A 6,000-nucleotide genomic window follows, 5' to 3' on the forward strand; every position below is an offset into this window, starting at 1 on the left:
GACGGACGCTCCCCTCCCCGCCAGAGGCTGTGAAAACCACAGCCTCCGGAACCGACTGAGCGGTGTCTGTTGGATGTGCGGGGCGAGTGGGAGGAGGTGCTGTGGAACCACTCTGGGCCGCCGAGGTGGAGCTGGCGGCCGGGAGGTTGGGGCAGTTCTTACGAACATGCCCCACCCCCTTGCAGACGTGGCACCGCGCCCCGTCCGAGGTCCAAAAGACGCGGTAGGCCGTCCGCTGGAACTCCACATTAAATTGGCCCTCCGTGTCCTCCTCCCGCGCCAGCTGCATAAATAACTGGCGGCAGAAGGAGTAGACATGTTGGTCCCGAAGACCAAGCCGGACTGGGGTGATCCCCGACCTCACCTCCCCCAGATGGTGCAGGTGGGGGAGGAGGAGCTCACTGGGAATGAAGGGTGGGACGTTGGACAACATTATCCGATGCGCAGTGGCCCCCAGAGGGTCCACTGGCAGGAAGGTCCCCCCCACAGTGAGCCCTTTACTCAGGGCCAGGGACACCGCCCGCTCGGTCTTCAAAAAGAACACAGCCTTCCCATACATCTTTGAGGCCGCAACAATGGCCGAGGGGCCGACAACCACGGCCATTGCCTTAACGCAGGCCTCAATAGACATGTTGGGGTGGGGATTGCTCTTCACCCCATGGCTGCATGTCAATAATTTAAAGGGTGACGGGGCCACGTGGACAGCCACAGAAGCTGCAGCTGCGTAGGTAGTAGAGGGCCCCGCCACCGGTGATGAAGGGCTTGCCATGGGTCTAAGAGCTAAACCCACTCCAAATTGTGGACTTGCACACTAAATAACAGCGACTCACAGAAAAATTTGAAAAGACAAACAAACAAACAACAGGTTAGTGGAGAGGCTGAGGTAAGAGAGGAGAGGCAAAGGCAGGCTGGAAGGGATGACTTGCTTTCTGGAGGTGGTGCTCACAGTACACTTAAAACAAACAGTCTTTGAAGTTGGTCTTCCGGTCTTCTGGTTGGGCGAGTCGTCTTCACCTGGGTCAGCTGAAGCTGCCCAGGCACTATCTATCCCCTTCCGTCTGTTTAGCTGGGCAGCTTCAGCTGACCCAGGCTTGGCAATTGGGGTGGGGAGGGAGCTTCCCTGTGTGCTTTTGCAGCAGCACAGATTCCTGCTGAATTGGCAGCCCCACCCCTTGTTGTTCCAGCCACTTGTTCCTCCCCCAACAGTCCAAAGTAAATTACTGGTGTTCAGCACCCACCTCCAGACAAAGTCTTGTTTCCAAAAAATGTCCCTTTCTTCTCTTTAATGGAGACTGTTGGAGTTTTCCTCTGCTTGTTGGTAGCTGCTCTCCCTTGCTCAGTGCAGCTCCTCTCTCCACCTCTGCAACCTCCAACTGCCACCAGCACTCTCAGCTGCACCTCGTTGAGGCTCTCAACACTCAGGCTCCCAAATCAGAGAGCAGCCAATCCCAGTGCTGTACCTGTCCTGGGAGTGTTTGATGGGGACAGTGTAGAGGGAGCTTTACTCTGTATCTAACCCTGTTTTTATTATTTTTTATTTTCTTTACCCCGTGCTCGAACTGCCCTGGGAGTGTTTGATGCTAACAATGGATGTCTGAATAGGAAACTGCTCTATTAATCAGCATCGTTCCTCACCTTGTGCATAAAAATTCACAGATGCAAAACAAAAAGTCAAAATCTAATGTTTAGTGTCCACAATCAGTGGCTCTGCATGAGGTAAACGAATGAATTATTGATTCTCCATCTTGTGGAAAAATCATCTTATAAAAACATCTTCAGTTCAGGGACAGTCAATTAATAAACCTCATCACTTCATGTCTAAGCAGATGAATCCTCTCCCTGTCAAATAAAGCAATCTATCTCAGATGCAAGATCTATATCCTCATTTATTCGAGCTGCATTAACCCCTTGGATGCCCAAGAAAATACAACACGTTGCAGTGGCACATGAGTGGATGTGATAAACGCAGGGGACACACGGTTGTATCAGGTCTCGGCTATTTCCAAGATTTCCCGATTTGCTTAGTAAAGGGGCAAGACTTGCATCCATTCCTTCAATGTTTGTCCATCGATATTGAGGAAGACGGACGGAATATTATCTCATGATGTGGTGACGTGACGAGCAAAACCTATTTTTTGCTCAATGAACGTTCACGGATTGAGCAGTGGATTCCGGATACACCAGATTGGGAATCTTGATTTTACAAATGAGACTTCCTCAATTGAGGTTTACATTCAGCAACGGTGATGCACTGGCCCTCATCATAGGAGGTGCCTTCATGGATGGTTGCTTGCTATGCTCCCTTATTTTGAGCAAGTTATTCCTAATCATGAGTGTCTGTTTTGCATTGTTTGAGAGTTGCTATTAAGTGGTCTTCAAATCACTTACCACTGCAAAATAGCTTCTTACTTTGCCATCAAAGATCTTCAGGATTGGTTCATCAGACATTGGTTCATGACCTGACCATGTCAGCTTGGCCTGACACCTCCATCTGCCCCCTGCAAGGCAAATGGCAGTTGAGGTGGCAGAGCCAGGTTGTGGGGGTTCCCTTTGCCAATACCTACTGTTCCATGGGCTGAGCCGGGACCTGCTGTATTGGTGGACGCCAGCACACTGAGCTGAGGTGTCCAGAGTCTTGAGCACGACATCTGGGCTGATGCTCCAGTGCAATACTACAGGAATGTTGCACTGTCAGAGGTGCCGTTTTTCAGACGTGGCGTTAAACGAAGGTCCTGTCTGTCCTCTCAGGTGGATGGGAACAATTCCACATCTGTACTTGAAGAGGAGGGGAGTACCTCATTGGCTGCTAAAGTGCTTTGGGACACAACTGAAGTCATGAAAGGTGCTATACAAATGCAAGCTTCTTTCTACCTTAACAAAACTTGCATTTATCAGCTGACTGTGGGCAAGGCCATGGGCAATTTATTAGGAAATTATTAAATGGAAGAGTTAAGTTCAACCAGAGTATACTTCAAAATTAACCAGACAAAAATAGGGTCAGAGGATATAAAATTAAATTATTGAATTGAAAGAAATCATCAGTAAGAATTTCTAATAGAAGTATTTGAGAGAATTTGCCAAGTAGGATAACAAAGATTGTTCCAAAATACAATTGGGTAGCTATGATACAAGTGTTTGTGAATTGAAGCAATAAATGGTTAAATGTCCATTCTTTCCACTGACCTTTTTTATCAATTGCCTTTCGTATAAATGAAACAGACACAGTTGAACAATAATTTCACAGCAGGCGGAACTGGGTGCCTCTGAGGTTTGTCCGATGTACAAGATAGTTAAAGAAAAGAGTTGATAAGATAGATAGAGAGAAGCTATTTCTTGGGGTGTGGGATTGTCCAGAACAAGGGGGAATAACCTTAAACTTAGAGCTGGACCATTCACAGTGATGTCTAGGGATTTTAAAATTTCGATCTACAGATTTTTATTGGGTAAGGGTATCGAGGGATATGGAGTTAAGACTGGAAAATTGATTTTAGGTCCAAATCAACCATGATCTGATTGAATGGGAAACAAGCTTGAGGGGCTGAATGTTATGTAGCTAAGCATGAGGCAGCAAAGAGGTTCGTGTGGAATGGGGTCTGACCCAGTATCAGTTGAGATGGTGGTGCATGATCTGAATGTGCTTATTGTCCCCACCTTCCATTATCCAGAGATCTACTTCTCCCAGACCCAGGCAAAATGATTGAGTGATGAGAGTTGCGATACCTCAGGCAAATGTATTCAAAACTCTTCATGCTCTTCAGATGATATCAATCATGAAATCATCACAGCTTCGCCGTGCAGAGCAAGGTGACATCTCTGTTTCAGTCTGCAAGTCTTCATGAATCTCATCTGGTTTAACCTCTCCACTGCCAGCTCTTCCCAACATCATTCTCCTTCAATGATTCCCTTCGAAGCTTCGTTATGTTTCTGCTCTGCTTTCATGGTTAAATATTGCACCACCACAGTTTGCCCATGTGAAGCTTCAATATATTTGGAAGATGTCTCCCAAGGTCTTCCCCCACCCCCACCCCCACCAGAGGTTTAACATCAGGGAATCGGTTGCGCTAACTGACCTCGGGTAGCAATAGGACTAAGTACAGTTTCCCTCAGTGGCTCTAGTTTATGAAAGGGGGATGATCATTCAGGCCTATTGGAATTCTGCTTCCCTGAGTTGTTAAGTTTGACGCCGAGAATTACAGGACTACAAACCTAAATTATTTTGCTTAATCATTTTTTGGTTTTATTTAACAATTCAACAACCAGTCCGACAATAGAATGTCTGCTACAGAGATAACATCGCAATACATGCCCCACTGGTTGCCCCATGAAGGATACAACTTGCAGCCATCAGTGAGAGGTCACCAAGCATTGATTGTCATCTTCAGGTAGCTGTTAAGACTAACTTAGCCACAGCAACGACCCTTGGTCTATCTTTACCCTCTTGCACCCAGTCAAGAGTTCAACAGACATGATTCCGCAAAGATCATCGCACGTCTGGCTTTTGTGCTTTGTGATTGGTCAACTTCAGCCAAACCAATTGGTGAAATCCACCGGTTGTTTCCTCATCTTCAGAGTCTGCTACCTTAGCTGTCAATGGGGCTTGGGTCTCAGTGCAAAATTGGACAAATATCTTGGAGAAAGACATTGCCCATGTCAGTAGTAACACTGTTGGGGCAGGGGTCATGCTGATATGAGGAAGGAGGGGATTTGCAGCAGCAGCAGCCTGACTGGACTGGGCAACGATGCTAAAAGAACTCTTGTGCCACACTGGGATGGGAACAGAAGGGAAAACAGCAGGAATTTAAATGGTGATTGTCATCATATGGGTGGATACCTGGAGTAACTGCCTGGCCCCAAAAGCCACCCTGCACCTATCACCTGTCCCGTTTGCCCACTGGATCTGTCAGAAACATAATGGTTTTTTGAGGCCATGATCCCTTCTACAGTTGACATTTCCACTTTCCGACAGTAGCCAACGACTTTGGTGATGAGGGGAGGTGAAAACTAGTCAGAACAAAAAGCCAAAGTCTACCATTTACTCATCATTGAATGTGTCAGTGCAGAGGTGAGGGCATTCAAGTATATGGTGGAAATTTGTTCTTTGGGAGTAATCTGAGCCCAGTTCCAATCTTGTCACAGAAGGTAACTCATAGTTACAAGTGTATGGGAACTCCATCACAACCAAGTTCTGCTCCAAGTTGCTTTTTTTTTTTTTAATTCGAGCTTGGGACGTGAGCATCATTGGCTAGGCCAGCATTTATTGCCCATAACTAATTCCACATTGAGAAGGTGGTGCTGAGCCACCTTTTTGAACTGTTACTGTCCATCTGGTGTAGGTACCTCCTTAGGAAGGGAGTTCCAGGATTTTAACCCAGTAACACTGAAGGAATGGCAATCGAGTTCCAAGTCAGGATGGTGTGTGACTTGGAGGTGAACTTGCAGGTGGTGGTAGAACATAGAACATAACAGCGCAGTACAGGCCCTTCGGCCCTCGATGTTGCGCCGACCTGTGAAACCATCTGACCGACACTATTCCATTTTCATCCATATGTCTATCCAATGACCACTTAAATGCCCTTAAAGTTGGCGAGTCTACTACTGTTGCAGGCAGGGCGTTCCACGCCCCTACTACTCTGAGTAAAGAAACTACCTCTGACATCTGTCCTATATCTATCACCACTCAACTTAAAGCTACGTCCCCTCGTGTTTGCCATCACCATCCGAGGAAAAAGACTCTCACTATCCACCCTATCTAACCCTCTGATTATCATATATGTCTCTATTAAGTCACCTCTCCTCCTCCTTCTCTCCAACGAAAACAACCTCAAGTCCCTCAGCCTTTCCTTGTAAGACCTTCCCTCCATACCAGGCAACATCCTAGTAAATCTCCTCTGCACCCTTTCCAAAGCTTCCACATCCTTCCTATAATGCGGTGACCAGAACTGCACGCAATACTCCAGGTGCGGTCTCACCAGAGTTTTGTACAGCTGCAGCATGACCTCG

This window comes from Heterodontus francisci, chromosome 43 (genome assembly GCF_036365525.1).
Source record: "Heterodontus francisci isolate sHetFra1 chromosome 43, sHetFra1.hap1, whole genome shotgun sequence".
NCBI classification, from domain to species: domain Eukaryota; kingdom Metazoa; phylum Chordata; class Chondrichthyes; order Heterodontiformes; family Heterodontidae; genus Heterodontus; species Heterodontus francisci.